We start from the raw sequence: 17,160 nt of genomic DNA on the forward strand, positions 1-17,160 counted from the left end.
TTTACACGAATAAATCTATCTATCTATCTATCTATCTATAGATCTTTTACATTATTGACAGGGGGGTTGGCAAGATTAACCGATATAAAGACCGTGTACAATATGAGCGATTATTTTTGCCAAAAGATAAGAATTTATGAAATATCTTAGTTTCTCACAATAGAAATACTATTCTACGACTTCGGCAACATTTTTTTTTGCAAAAATAATCTGTTTATCTTGAAAAATACAAATAATTTCACACCTTCGGTATCAAGCCACGGAAGCGGCAGTGTAGAATAAAAGATAAAAATTCAAAAATAAAGTAAACTTTGAGGATATTTTTGCTATATCTTAATTACAACAATGTTTAATGATAATCTGCAATATATTTTTTATTCATTTTCTTTGTTTAAAACTTTGAAAACGGATAACCTAAACGCTACCACCATGTAGCGTAATGGCCGATACCCCCCTCACCGTGAAAACGGTAACGAGCGTTTATTAGTGGTTTATACCGGAAAACGGGATTTTATCCATAATGTCGATATCGAGATGAAAGTGTCTAGGGGTACGGATCTGTAATCTCTAATTAGCTTGTGTTTGCGCCTTGCTTTATTTCAAAGCATTTGCCAACTTGATCAGTCGTTGTCAAATCAACAGACCCTTCTTCTTAAAATTACTACATTCCTTCATAACTGGAGATTATGTTCAGTTGCAGTCCACTGCAGCTGCTGTGTGTGCAACAGCCGGCAACATGTTCCACTGACCTACTGTCCTAGGAAAAAATGTACTTATAGGAATCATTTGATGTGCCAATGTGTCAAAAGCTGTATAGGCAAGGGCGTAGGAGCTGGGGCGGCAGGGGTGGCACCCGCTGCACCAATATTTCGAGGAGTGGCGAAATTATGCCGAACTCTTAAATTGTTGAAAAGGCTAGAAAATATAATTGAAAATAAATATAGCTGTCTTCCATTTATCATGAAGTGCACCGGTGACTGATATGTACACAGAATCTTGTCATATCACTGACACCTTGCTAGATCACCTTGGTGACAGACTGACAGGGTATTGTACAAAATCGATAATCAGCAACGACCAAGGTCGCTGTATTTTCACGCCCCGCAGTCTCGGATTATAGGCAATACATTAATTTAATTAATAAAAGTTAATCGTTTTTAATTGCTTACTGCCAAAATTGCAATTAATGTTGTGTCTCAAATTCTGTCGACAAAGGAAAGTATCTTGAATAAAATACAAACGCAAATCGGGATCTTTAGATGTCTTAACATAAAATATTTTAAATGAAATATTTTTGACACTTACACATATTGTTTGAAAATCAAAAGCACCAATCATAATGATTAAATTCAACGCATAAAATGTAGAAAAATCCTCATAGATTTTACAGATCTATTGAAATTAACAAGTATTACAGCTTCTACATAAAAATATAAAAGGCCAATCAGCCTCGCAATTTTGCATTTCCAAATCGATCATTTGGTACAAAGAACCCTCAATGGTTCAAAGAAAACGGTGAACTGCGTTTTACCTTTATAATGCCATTTAATGACTAAAATGCTATAAGGATTGGATTACCCCTTTAAGTCAGGGTCTTGTGCTCAATCCCCTACTTAGACATTACTGGTTTTACCCTGGCAAGACATTGTCCGTATCTATTACTCTAACATCGTACCGCCATTACAGTGTTTAAACATAGTAAACTGTAAATAGAGGTGAAAACTCGAAAAAAAAACGAGTATGTTCAACAGATACTGAGCAGTCCAAGAAGTCGCCATATTGCACCATTTACTCTAGCTATATGCAAAATTTTCCGGGACCACCCCGGACCCTGTTCATAGGAGGGGCACACCCCCTCCCAAATCCACCCCCACCGCCGCCCCAATGCTCAACTCGTTCCTACGCCCCTGATAGGTTACCATGTCCATGCCGTGTTCTTGAATGAGCTGGTATTAGTAAGTTCATTTCTGGAAAAATAGCTACAACGTGGTGGACAATTTTGTAGAACATTATTAGCTGGGCTCTGGTTCTTCTAATAATATTATCTGTTTTCTTTATTTAAAGGTTTGGAGACAGCTAAGAAAGTGTTTTGAGGGAAGACCATTCCAAGATGTTGCATGGGAGAATTAGTTTCAGTGGTACACCATTTGTAATACTCGGAAGGAAAATATTTGACTGCCAGTTTGGTAAAAACAGGAAAGAAAAATGTAAATTGCAAAAAGATCTTGAAAGGGTAATTTTCTTGTATATCCTTTACATGTATAGTTTGAAGCAACAACTTCGTTAGAATATATTTTCACATTTATAAAACTTTATGACAATTTTAAAAAAAATTGACAGTATTTATAAATTGTTAGAACTGCTTAACCTATGTAATAATTGATCTTCTACGTATCAGTAACTATTTAATATTAGTTAAAAAAGTTTATTTTGTAATGGAAGAAGTATAGTACTGTAGAGTTATGGAATACATTAATTTCAATGTAAACTAGCAAGGAATACTGTTGTGTTAACTGTCCTGATTTAGCATGTAATGCTTATTTTAGAGAGATGAAGACCACAGGTACACAAAAGGAAAGAAGTTTTTGATGCAAGACTCTAAGAAAATTTGTTCCCCACATTAACGGTAAATTTCACGCTGTATTCAGCCCATAAAAAGATGAAATGTTAATGTTGAAATATTCTGAACCTTTTGGAGACAATAAGTAAGAAAGACGTCTATCAACTTTATTGTCATATTTAGCTCATCTGATTTATTGAACAAAAAGAAAAATGATGAGTTTCACCTTACGTGGTTAAGTTTCATGTTTAGGTCATCTTTTCTCCTAAAATATCAAAGCTAGTGCTTTGATACTTGCCACACTTGTTCACCATCAATAGCTGAACCATTACAGCAAGAAACATAACTACATCCTGCTTTTTGCAAGAATGATGGCCCATTTAGGTAAAGTTTTATCCTTAACTATCAAAGATATTATTTTTAAACTTTTAATACTTGTTCACCATCATAAGCTAACACTGTTTAGCAAAAAACATAACTCTATCCTGCTTTTTGCAAGAATTATGGCCCATTATGGACTTAGTCAATATCAGATTTCTAGTTTAAGTTTAGTATTTAGGTAAACTTTTATCCTGAATGGTCAAAGGTATTGCTTTAAAACTCAGAGCAGTTATTCGCCCTTAAAAGCTGACTCTGCACATCCAGTACTGTAGCTCTACATTTTTTTTGCCAGAATTATGGTCCATTTTGGACTTGGAAAGTCATTGGTTGGACAATATTTGTATTATTCAGAGACAAAAATCAGATGAGCGCAGGGCAGTGCTCTTGTTTGAAGGTGTTTTATGTACCCTTTACAATATTTTAAATGTCACATGATGATTTGAATAATAAATATAAGGGTAGTTCTGTACACCAGAATAGAAACTGTCATGACTGTTTTGAGGATATTTTTGTGTAATGTGTATAAAATTTTGAAGCACAAAATATTACAACTACTGTAAAGATTGTCATAAAACTGGGCTTAACTGGCATCAGGTATTATAAGCTTAATTTTCTGTCTTCTTTATGTGTTGTAAACCACTGAACAGAATTGAATAAAGCAAGGAACAATTGTAAAGGCCCAGTTGATTACGTACAAGGATGAGGTCTTATTTTAAGAATGAAATGTCATCAGCACAGCACTTGACTTCTATATCAAAACCTCATCTGTAGATATAAATATGCTTTATTGATAGCTTCAGTTTGTCTTTACAGATAGATAAAGATACACCTAAAAGTCAAAGAATCAAGATCGCAGAAGAGCTGCTGAGTAAAATTCGTTCTGGAGAAAATGTTGTTTCTGAGCGGGTGGTTATAGCCCATATGGCTAGCATTGAGGACCACACCTGCCATACTTTGGGCGAAGTATGTTTTGACATAATTAAAGTTTTATGACCCCCACACACCACTGTGTGGTGGGAGACATATTGATTTACTCCTGTATGTCTGTCTATCACATCGCTTGAACCAAATTTTTGCATAAGAGGTTATAACACACTGAATAGTTGTTCTTTGTTCTATATGAAACTGACCTATTTCCAATGGCCGCAGCACACAACAAAACCAATTTCAGATATCTGTAACCTAAATTTTCTTGAAGAATATTGTCATTACTCTATAAAGATCAGAAGAAAAATGGGGTCATGTTAGATTCAAGAAGAACAAGAGCTCGTCGAACACAAAATGCCCCCCTTGATGCATTTAGTAATTGCACAAGGAACAGAAATTATATGCTCACTGTAAACAAAAGTACTACCATTCTGGTTTAATCTGACCTTGACCTTTAACCTATTAACCTAACAAGAGATTACAGATTAATCTTGGCGCCAGCCACTGAGCCATTTTTGAATGTTCCAAATTTCAAGACTAGCTCAAGGTCAAAATCAAGGTCAAATTTCACTTATGTACAAAACAATGTGTATGTGGTCCAAATTTGAAAGCGGTGGCTTGAGAAATGTGAAAGCAGGTCACTAGATCAATTTCAAGGTAAAGTTCATTTCCGTAAACAGAACTATGCATATGCTTCAAATTTGGAGGCTGTAGCTTGAGAAATGTGAAAGTAGGTAATAGATAAAAATCAATGTAAAATTTCAATTCAGAACATAAAAATATGCATGCAGTCCAAATTTGAAGCCTGTACCTTCATGTGAAAGTAGGTCACTAGGTCAGTCTTAAGATCAAAGTTCATTTCGGTACACAAAACTATGCATGTGGTTCAGATTTGAAGGCTGTAGCTTGAGAAATGTGAAAGTAGGTCACTAGGTCAAAATCTAGGTAAAATTTTATTTCGGAACACAAAACTATGCAAGTGGTCCAAATTTGAAGCCTGTACCTTCAGAAATGTGAAAGTAGGTCACTAGGTCAATCTCAAGATCAAAGTTCATTTCAGTACACAAAAGTATGCTTGTGGTTCAAATTTGAAGGCTGTAGCTTGAGAAATGTGAAGCTAGGTCACTAGGTCAAAATCAAGGTCAAATTTTATTTTGGAACAAAAAACTATGCATGTAGTCCAAATCTGAAACCTGTGCCTTCAAAAATGTGAAAGTAGGTCACTAGGTCAATAACAAGGTCAAAGTTTTTTTCAGTATACAACCTATGCATGGGTCCAAATTTGAAGGCTGTAGGTACAAAAATGTGAAAGTAGGTCACTAGGTCAAGATCAAGGTCAACTCATGTCAAGGTTCATCTTGCCACTCAAAACTATACATGTGGTCCAAATTTGAATGATGTAAGTTATGGACATGAAGATTCTAAGTTTTTCCCTATATAAGTCTATATGAACCATTTGACCTCTGAGGCAGGGCCATATTTGACCCGAGAGGGATAACTTGAACAAACTTGGTAGAGAACCACTAAATGATGCTACATTACAAAATACCAAAGCCATAGACTTTGCGGTTTGGACAAGAAGATTTTCAAAGTTTTTATGACCCCCAGGGCGGAGCCATATTTGACCCTAGGGGAATAATTTGAATAATCTTAGTAGAGGATCACTAGATGATGTCATATACAAAGTATCAAAGCCCTAGGCCCTGTGGTTTTGGACAAGAGGTTTTTCAAAGTTTTTTCCTATATAAGTCTATATAAACCATGTGATCCTAGGGGTGGGGCCATTTTTGACCCCAGGGAATTAATCTGAACAATCTTGGTAGAGGACCACTAGATTTTGCTACATAACAAATATCAAAGCCCTAGGCCCTATGGTTTTGGACAAGAAGATCAGAAACCATTTAACTGTTCCTGGCCAATATGACCTTGACCTTTGACCTAATGACCTCAAAATCAATAAGGGTCATCTGCTGGTCATGGCCAACCTAACTATCAATTTTCCTGATATTAGGCCCAAGCGTTCTTGAGTTATTGCCTGGAAACCATTTTACTGTTCCTGGTCACTGTGACCTTGACCTTTGACATACTGACCTTAAAATCAATAGGGGTCACCTGCTGGTCATGACCAACCTCCCTATCAACTTTCGTGACCCTAGGCCTAAGCGTTCTTGAGTTATCATCCGGGAACTGTTTTACTGTTCAGGGTCACTGTGACCTTGACCTTTAACATACTGACCTCAAAATCAATAGGGTTCATCTGCTGGTCATTACCAACCCCCCTATCAACTTTCATGATCCTAGGCCCAAGTGTTCTTGAGTTATCATCCGGAAACCGTTTTACTGTTCAGGGTCACTGTGACCTTGACCTTTAACATACTGACCTCAAAATCAATAGGGGTCATCTGCTGGTAATGACCAACCTCCCTATCAACTTTCATGATCTTAGGCCCAAGTGTTCTTGAGTTACCATCCGGAAACCGTTTTACTATTCAGGGTCACTGTGACCTTGACCTTTAACATACTGACCTCAAAATCAATAGGGGTCATCTGCTGGTCATGACCAACCTCCCTATCAACTTTCATGATCCTAGGCCCAAGTGTTCTTGAGTTATCATCCGGAAACCGTTTTACTATTCAGGGTCACTGTGACCTTGACCTTTGACATACAGACCTCAAAATCAATATGGGTCATCTACTGGTGATGACCAACCTCCCTATCAACTTTCATGATCCTAGGCCCAAGCGTTCTTGAGTTATCATCCGGAAACGGATAGGTCTACATTCCGACAGACCGACCGACAGACCGACCGACCGACCGACATCTGCAAAACAATATACCCCTCCTTTTTCAAAGGGGGGCATAATAATTTCGGTCAAACACACAAACTGCAGAATCATTTTGAAAATTAGACCCAAATTATACTGGTGGTGTTTGATCTGAGTTTCCTTGAGAAAAACTGTCTTGTTGTTATTTTTTAATAAAAGTGCTCTCTACATGTCAAGCATACATTTGTCATGTGTTTTTAGCCAAAATTATACCAAAAAAAAAAAAAACAACTAGATTTTGGCTGTACAGAGCCAAAAAACTATTTGTATCTGCCATTATGTGACTACCGTTTATTTTGTACCCTTCTAAGCTGGACTTTCCTCAAGATAAGCCTGTTTTATACTTTGTTAAGCATTTTGATTGTGTCATACAGTGTTTATATCATTTCTGATTTTTACCGTGAAGAATCCATTGTAAATTTAATTGCGGATACAAATAAAAGAATTCACCTTCTTTTGGTTAACCATTTTCAATCTTTATGGCAGATTACACCTGAACCAATAGATCCAAGATTGGCACAGAAAATTGCAGAGATGTGCCAAAGTGGAGTGAGCAATCTTGATGCAATGAGAACTCTACTTAACAGCTATGTTAAAGATATTTGCAGACCATTGCCCCACCCATCCAACAAGAGGTTCTACCCAAGTGACAAGTGTATCTCAAACCACATGTACAGAGCTAAAAACGGGGGAAAAAGAAGACCAGCAAGCAGTTGTGGACTTGGTAAGCAAACATACCACATAATTGTAGATATTTTTCTTACGCCTCCGGCATCTGCTGATGCAGGAGACATATATTGATTGTCCTGTCTGTCCGTCTGACAGAGGTTAACCAAATGGAACTGTTTCGTCTTGCAAATACCCCTAACTAGAATGACTTGATACTAATGCAGATGTAACCTGTGACCATTCCTCATCTTCAGACATCACCTGACCTCGGTTTGACCTTGAACTTGATTTCGTTTTGGACTTAGGTTGCTTTGTATCAACAATTTTGCCAACTGGGGCATTAGGTTGCTTTGTATCAACAATTTTGCCAACTGGGGCATAAAACATTTGCAGTTACTTGTTTACCCTTCTTCTGTAAGAGCTATGTATGCAAGAAAAAAAAGACAGGAAAACAATCAAACCTTTACTGAGAATATATGTTGAAGGCCTACTAAATAGAGACTTGTCCCGCTAAGTTTGTATCATGCACAAGTTGAGAAGTTTTACATGTACAAATATGAATTATAACTACTTAGAGTGTATTATGGACATTGTCACAATGAACACTAGCAGAGTATCCAGTGTTTTGTTTTTATTAAATGTTCTTGTATAGGTATAGCTTTTTGTTAAGGAACCAGTGTGGGAGCCATCTGATGTAGTTGCGTAATGGCATACATGTTTTGAACACTTATTATGTCTCCCACCACACAGTGGTGTGGATAACTATTGATTTACTCCTATGTGTGTCACAGTGTCTGTCTATCTGTCACACATCTTGTCCGCTGTAAGTGAAACATTTCTTGTCAGATCTTCATCAAACTTGAACAAAATGTTTTGCCAATAAGTCCCAGCAAAGTTTGATAACTAGCCAAATTTGCTGTTGGAGGCACTTTGGAAATATGGCCCGTGAAACTTTTGATAATCAAAGCACTGAACTTCCAATTAGGTACTTGAGGTCTTGGTGCTCGTATGACTCATAAAGTACTATTCAGATGATTAGGCACTTGTGGAAAACATTCGCTTTTATCAAAGACAGCTGAAGTTTTTCATTTGAAATTCCCACAGAGGTGTAAATTGTAAATGTTTAAATTTCATTGTGGATGTATTGTAATTTTTACATTTCGGTAGTATAATTGGGAAGATGAGGTTGCAGTAGTACATTCAGTCCCAGCAACATGATTTTGATGTGATTTAACAGTAAGCAAATGTGACAAGATAAATATCTTAGAAGATACATGACCCTCCTGTTCTCTGTATTTTGTATTTGTTTTATCTTAACTATTTGAAATGACATAATAATTTCTCATGTGAAATGGGCTGTGTTCGTTAGGCATTTAAAAACGTCAGTTTTATATAGAATATATAGGGAATACTGTTAACTGTAGTGTGACCTGTAAAAAGTTGGTATGTGTATCCACTGATGTATTTTAGATAAGTGAATGGCAGAAAAAACCTGGTGATTTTATATATTATCGTTTAAAGTCGAGTGAGACACTTCCAAATAATGATAATAAATCAGTAGAGGTTTGTATATGTTCATTAAAAGTTATTTGTTTCATAAGTTTCTGTTACTATTTTTATGCATTTCTCCAGATCCCGTTACTGGTTTCAGAGTTAGTGCCCCACTGCGACTTTGAGGGCCAAAATTTGCTATTTTGACTTTTGCAGCAATATAGAGACTTTGTATATGGTATGATTTGATACAAACATGCAAAAATATCTTTAGCAACAATGACTCTTGATTTCCATGATTAATTTGTCAGATCCAGTTATAGGTTATGTAATTACAAGTCCTAATTTACCTCTGAAAGCATGAACATTTTTTGATTTTTTCTTAGTGAATATGATGGAAGTGACATTTTACATTTGATTTTAAACACACTTGCACACAAATTAAGTCACAAAGAGATCTGGCTTCCTTCCAAAGATTGGCTAGATTCCATCATGGAACTACTCCCCCTTTTTAGGGGCAAATTTTCCTAAACTGGGTCATGTTGGGTAAAAAACTGGCTTACTCACTAATGAAAATCATGCTGATATTCTAAAAACAATAATAATGACTCTGTCTTCATGAAACTTGGTCCAAATATTTATTATGATCAGTCCAGTGGTTATTATAAAATTGTGTCAAAAACCAGGTCACCAGTGAAATCAAACAGAAAGCACATTTATGACCCTTTCTTCATGAAACTTGGTCAGAATGATTAGTTCAATGATTCTAAAGACAATTTGAGCAGGTGAGTGATATAGCGTCATCATAGCCCTCCTGTTTGTTTCTCTACCTATTTTTCCCAAATCACAGCTCTTTCATAATTTAATAAATTCGGCCTTAGTGAAGAAATTTGTTTTGTTCACCTGATATTTACGTAAGGGTGTAATGATAAATTGTATTTCACAATACATAAGCCTGTTGATACACTTTATGTATCCTAGGCCTGTTTCACAATACAGAAACAATACAGTGAGAAGTAGAAACATTTAATGAAAACTTTTGTACAGTTATAGCTATAATCCTAAATAAATAACAGTATGATTTATTATATCATTTTATTTAACTTAAAAAATATCAAGTATTGTCCTAGTGTAATAACTTTCTCCTTTAAAGTGCTCAATGTGAGCTATTGTGATCAGTCGCTGTAAGATGTCCATTGTGCGTTTGCAATCAATGTTTGCTTGTGAACACTCAAGATGCCACATTCTTGACCCAATCTTTATGAAACTTGATCAGAATGTTTGTCTTGATGATGTAATCATGTTCAGATCTGTGTCAAAAATTATGTCACCCAGTCAAATCAAATGGAAAGCTTGTGAACAATCTAGAAACCCCAGTTGATCAGAATATAGGTCCCATGTGGTTCTGGGATGAGTTTTGTATGAAAAGAATTGGAACCACTGTCTTACCTTTGCAGGATTGTAAGAGGCAACTAATAGGGTCTTAACACTTGATTTTGCAGTAACTCTGTGAATCCAGCTGGTATGTAAATTTTGATTCCATACTTCATGTTTTTAGTTCAATGTAAATAATATGTGGAACCAAAATATGTAGTCCTGTTTGGTGCCATATAAGCTATACTGTGTTTGCGCACCGTAAAACCCAAATAAATAAATTATTGTCAGAATATTTGTATTAATTAGTTGTAGGTCAAGTTTGATTCAGGGTAATGTGGAGTCAGGAACTAGGTCAGCATGCCAGATAAAAGGAAAAGCTTGTGAACACTCCACAGAGCACAGTTGTGACCCACTATTTAACTTTATGATTTCTAGGTCAAGGTTGAAATTGGGTCAAGTGGGGACAAAAATTAGGTCAGTAGGCCAGATAAAAGGAAAATATCGTGAAAACTGTATAGGCCACAGTTGTGACCCAGTCTTAATGAAACTTGGTCAGAATGTTTTTCTTGATGATCTCTAGATCCAGTTTAAATCTGGGTTATTTGTGGTAAAAAATGAGCACACATGGTCAAGTTAAAGACATGTTTATGAGCTTGGTGTCCCAAAAGGAAACAGTTGAGACCTAACCTATATGAAACTTGGTCTGAATATTTATCTTTATGATGTTTATGTTAAATTTGAAACTCGGTAATATGGGGTTAAAAACTAGGTTAGAAGGCCAGATCAACCCTGGTGAGTGATAAAGGGCCATCATGGCTATCTTGTTTTCCTCTTTGTCACATGAATGGTTTGTTATGGTACTTAGTTCGTATCAAGATATGCACCATATAGTTGCAACTGTATCCCAGTATGTATTGTATCGTATGACTTGTGTATCGTTACACCCCTAAATGGATTTAAATCTGTTTCAGTTTGCATTTTCATTTACTGTTGTTTCCCAATTTTTTTGCTTTGCAAGAGTTATGCTGTTAACTTGATGTTTTATGCCTGCAGGCTCTCCAGCTGTTCCTTCCTAGTTTTCCTTTTTTTAATTCCCTGCCGTGGCGGAGGGATTATAGGAATGGTCTGCGTCTGTCTGTCCTTCCGTCCATCCTTCCGTCTTTCCGTCCTTCCGTCCATAACAAAATCACAACTTAGGGTCAAAGGTTTTGAGCCTTCACTTTTGTGTCCGCTCTATATCTTCTAAACTCCTTGAAGGATTTTCATGAAACTTGGGTCAAATGATCACCTCATCAAGACGATGTGCAGAACCCATGGGTCAGCCTTGTCGGCTCAAGGTCAAGGTCACAACTCGAAGTCAAAGGTTTGAGCCTTCCATTTAGTGTCCGCTCTATATCTCCTAAACCCCTTGAAGGAGTTTTATCAAACTTGGGTCAAATGATCACCTCATCTAGACGATGTGCAGAACCCATGAATCAGTCATGCCGGCGCAAGGTCAAGGTCACAACTTAGGGTCAAAGGTTTGAGCCTTCCATTTCATGTCCGCTCTATATCTCCTAAACCCCTTGAAGGAATTTTATAAAACTTGGGTAAAATGATTACCTCATCAGAACGATGTGCAGAAATTATGAGTCAACCATGCAAGCTCAAGGTCAAGGTCACAGGTTTGAGCCTTCCATTTTGTGTCCACTCTGTATCTCCTAAACCCCTTGAAGGATTTTCATCAAACTTGGGTCAAATGATCACCTCATCAAGAACTCTTGAGTCAGCCATGTCAGCTCAAGGTCAAGGTCACAACTGAAGGTCAAAGGTTTCAGCTCTGTATCTCCTAAACCCCTTGAAGGATTTTCATGAAACTTGGGTCAATCACCTCATCAAGACGTTGTGCAGAATTCATGAGTCAGCCATGTCAGTTCAAGGTCAAGGTCACAGCTAAAATCAAAGGTTTTGCCCTTTCACTATCCATAGCAGTGGCAGGGGATTTAGCTGTCTTTCAGACTGCCTTGTTTCCCTAGTTTTTTAGCTCCACTATTCGGAGAATAGGGGTGCTATACTACATGCTCCGGCGTCCACGTGACCCTTCTTGGTTAAATTTTAACACAACCTTTGTTTTGCTGTCATATCTTTGTTACTATTGCTTATATGTTACTGTAACTTCACATAAACATTGTCCAGTATAAAAATGTATGTTTAGGGGCTGAGCCCATTATACCCATGGTCAAGGTCACCAACTTGTTATACTTAGGTTATTTTTAAGGTTAAAGTTTTTCGGCAACCTTTGTTTTCCTTTCATATCTTTGTTAATATTGTTTATATGTTACTGTAACTTCACTTAAACATTGTCTATTATGCAAACAAAGTATATGTAGGGGTCGAGCCCATTATACCCAAGGTCAACTTTGACAAGGTCACCAAGGTGTTGTACTTTGGTTATTTTTAAGGTTAAAGGCCCATCAATGAAGGTCAAGGTCACTAAGGTCTTATACTTAGGTTATTTTTTAGGTAAAAATTTTTTTTGGCAACCTTTGTTTTTCTGTCATAACTTTGTAACTTTTGCTTATACCTTACTGTAAGTTCTCATAAACATTGTTCAGCATCCAAACATAGTATATGCAGGGGCTGTGCCCATTATACCAAGGTCAAGGTCACCAAGGAGTTTTACTTGAAATTTTTGTCATGTTAAATTTTTTTCGAAAGCTTTATTAGTAGAAATATCTTTGGTACTTTCAAAGATAATAACTTGATATTAAAAATATTTGTTTATAATCATCATCTGGATGTGTGGTTACATGCCCCATAACTCTAATTGTATTTTTGATAGAATTATGCCCCTTTTGTACTAATATTTTTGTGCAATATTTGCTTTCTGGATATTACTTTAATGCAATATAAGATAATGACTTGAAACTTAAAATGTATCTTATATCTCCAGCATCTGCATGTGTGGTAACAATCCCTATAACTATGATTTGTAATTTTGACTAAATTATTCCCCTTTTACACTTATTTTTTTAACAAACTTAATTTTCTGGACATAACTTTGGTACTATATAAGATAATGACTTGAAACTCAAAATATATCTTGACCATCATCTTCAACAATTGTTGTAACAATCCTGAAAACTCTTCATTTGTGCATTTTATGGAATTTTGCCCCTTGGTGTATCTTCCTATTATAGAAGAGATCTCATATTCAGACATACATTCATTTTACTGTCAAATCCCCGAATAGTGGAGCGCGCTGTCTTACAGACAGCTCTTGTTAAAAGTGCTTCTAGTGTTTCCTAGTTCTGTAAAATGCTCCTAGTATTCCTAGTTTCTCATTTGCAGCAATATGTCTGAAAGTTTCCTTTTTGTGTTTTAAATGTTTTTTGAAGATTTACTGGCAGAAAGCAATTTAGAGATGTTCAGCTTATCCGTGCCCCCCGTTGGCTGAGAAGTGACGTATACTCATCAAAGATACAACCAACTGTTTTGGCAAAGGATTAAATTTCTTTCAAAATTTACACCCAGAAACGCACCAGAGGCCACCATTTCATACCTGTAACCCGCCCGCTTAGTTCAGTATATAGAGCGTTGTCAGTTTGATAGACAACATTGTGTCTGCAAAAATTAGTCCTCCACCTCTGATTCATGTGGGGAAGTTGGCAGTTACTTGCGGAGAACAGGTTTGTACTGGTACAGAATCCAGGAACACTGGGTAGGTTAACTGCCCGCTGTTACATGACTGAAATAGTGTTGAAAAACGGCGTTAAATGTAAAACAAACAAACAAAATTTCATACCTGTATTTCAGATTTTCCAGGGTGACAGCGCCCTAACCCCTCTCATGAAGATACCCTTACCACCCAAAAATAAGGGTTGTACAGCCACCAATAACTGGAAGCAGAGGCCACCATTTCATGCCTGCATTTTAATAAAATCTAGAAACCCTCTAATATGAGAAAAGGCACCCCTTAAATACCCCCACTAGGCTTCTTGGTGGTTTCATCTTTCTAGACTGTTGACTTCACTGGTAATGTATATCTCAAATTAAGAATTCTAGTTCCATATTACAATTAGTGAATGGATGAAAAAACATCTCAAGGCCAATTGTAACCTGCTGATTTTGGAATAAGTGGTTAAAAGATCATGCAATGAATTTTTCGTAACTGTTTAAATATAGTTTTCAACCTTTATAGAGGGGGGGGGGGAGGGGGGGGGGGGGGGGGGGGGCGAGGGAGGTGCAGATAGTTCTGTAGTTGGGTATCATGGTGGTCATAAAAAGAAGTTGTGACTACTCTGATTTGTCAAATTTCTGAATTACATGTTGGAGGGTTTTTGTCCAGGATGGGATTGTTCGGCTTCAAGAATTGCTTTGTATTTTAGGGTCATATCACTGAGTTGACATTTACATTCCTGTACAGACAGCATGAGGTAGTTATGTTCTGGATGATGTTCTTGAATTTTCAAAAATTACAGTTTTAATTACATTCCGCCTAAAATTCATTGTCCAGGTAAAACATTGAAAATGCTAAGTGAAGTTAGTAAAAATGTGCATGGACATACATTTAAAGGCAATTCTGTATTGCCATACAACAATATTTTGATCAAATTTAATAGAATATTGTTCTTTAATTGTAATTGACATTTACAAGCCAGCTTTTCAAACAATATATTATGCTTTTTTAAGGGTGCATTTTTATTTAATTTTTTGTCCGGTCTGCTTGTTGTGATATAGAGTGAGTTGGCATTGTCATGCATGTGTACATGTGTGCTTGTGGATGTATAATTTTTGTCCAGACTATAACTTGACATGCAAGGACCAATTTTGTTTATAATTTGCATGAGTGTTTACCCCAAAGAGAAGGAGTGTCTGCACAAAGTCCATGTTCCTATCTAAAACTTCAAGGTTACTGGTGGAGGTCAAATGTCAAGTAGAATTTACTTTTAAGCATTTCTTACATATATAGTGAGATTTTGATGTCACTTGGCATGAATGTTCATTCTTATGAGATGGAGTATTTTGCCCAAGAAACAGTCCAAAGGTCTAAGGTCAAAGTCACAGTTAAGATAGTTGGCAGGGTCGACATTCTGCCTTTGGAAGTATTTGTTAAAGACATTTAAATCAACAAATGTTTCATGTCATAAAACCTTGCGTAACTTTTAATGCAGGTGCAACAGTCCTGATTTGTGATTTCCACCGGAACCAGGCTTGGGAATGGTGGACCAGAAAAAGGGAAAACTCTTTAGGGCATGGACCAGAAATTCGATCCCATCTGCAGAAGTTGGCAACTGCTTGTAATGTAGACAGCTTCGAAGCTGCTTTGCAGACACTGCAGACTTCAGAGCTTTGGATGGGTAACTGTAGGCTTCAGAAATATTTACAGAAAGTTTGGCTTCCTCACAAGAAGGTAAATTTCCTGTTCCTGATTATAACAGTGTGGTATTCTGGTAAAAATACATGTTTCATTTAAAGAGATAGAGGATATTTGTTTGTTTTGGTGTAAGATATAAAATTTATTTCAGAAAGTGAACATCACATGAATATTTTTATGAGTAGCAACAGTGAGAAATCGAGGATGAGCAAAGCATCAAACTGACAGCTCATGTCCTTATATGATTAACTTTGTAACAATAATGGAAAAAGATCGAATGAAGAATTCGCCTGAGGTATTTTACTAGAGATTATAAAAAATATTATCGATTCTGATTTGAAAGAGCCAGTGATGCATGCATAACTGATATTGATTGACTTTGGGTGTGAAAAAAACTTATTGTATAATGTGCATACTTGTAAGGGATAATTTGTGATTTTCAATTCTTGGTTCAGCTTTCTTGTCTCTAAAGTTTATATTGTAAAGTTTATTACAAGTGGTTCTCTTTTAACCAACATCTGTTTGGTTTATTATTTGGTGTATGGAAGAATGGCCTATCAGGTTTGCACATTGTCAGGTTGTTTCTGGATTTACACCTTCACAGATGTACATGATCTCTCTGGGTATCAGCAGTGGTATACGCTTTGGGTTTTATACCTCTGAATTAATGACCTTTACACTGTTATATATTATTAAAACATTTATCTTTATTACAGTCTGTAACCTTTTGACAGATTACATGCGTGTGTAAAACAAAAATGCAACAGTTGAGCATCCAAATAGTCCAGGGGAAGGACGGCTGTTTTTAAGTAGCAGCAGGCCTGGGTTTGAATCCCAGTTTGGATAGCAGTGATTTTGTTTATCATTATCATTACAATTCTTTTGTTGACATAGATAGAAAAATTACCAGACATGATCTCTCTGGGTATCAGCAGTGGTATACGCTTTGGGTTTTATACCTCTGAATTAATGACCTTTACACTGTTATATATTATTAAAACATTTATCTTTATTACAGTCTGTAACCTTTTGACAGATTACATGCGTGTGTAAAACAAAAATGCAACAGTTGAGCATCCAAATAGTCCAGGGGAAGGACGGCTGTTTTTAAGTAGCAGCAGGCCTGGGTTTGAATCCCAGTTTGGATAGCAGTGATTTTGTTTATCGTTATCATTACAATTCTTTTGTTGACATAGATAGAAAAATTACCAGACATGATCTCTCTGGGTATCAGCAGTGGTATACGCTTTGGGTTTTATACCTCTGAATTAATGACATTTTCACTGTAATATATTTTTAAAACATTTATCTTTATTACAGTCTGTAACCTTTTGACAGATTACATGCAAGTGTAAAACAAAAATGTAATGGTGATTGTAGCAACATGCAACAGTTGAGCATCCAAATAGTCCAGGGGAAGGACGGCTGTTTTTAAGTAGCAGCAGGCCTGGGTTCGAATCCCAGTTTGGATAACAGTGATGTTGTTTATCGTTATCATTACAATTCTTTTGTTGACATAGATAGAAAAATTACCAGACTTAGTACTGTGGTTCTTTGCGCGTTTGAAGGCTTC

Source organism: Mercenaria mercenaria, chromosome 13 (genome assembly GCF_021730395.1).
Source record: "Mercenaria mercenaria strain notata chromosome 13, MADL_Memer_1, whole genome shotgun sequence".
Lineage (NCBI taxonomy): Eukaryota > Metazoa > Mollusca > Bivalvia > Venerida > Veneridae > Mercenaria > Mercenaria mercenaria.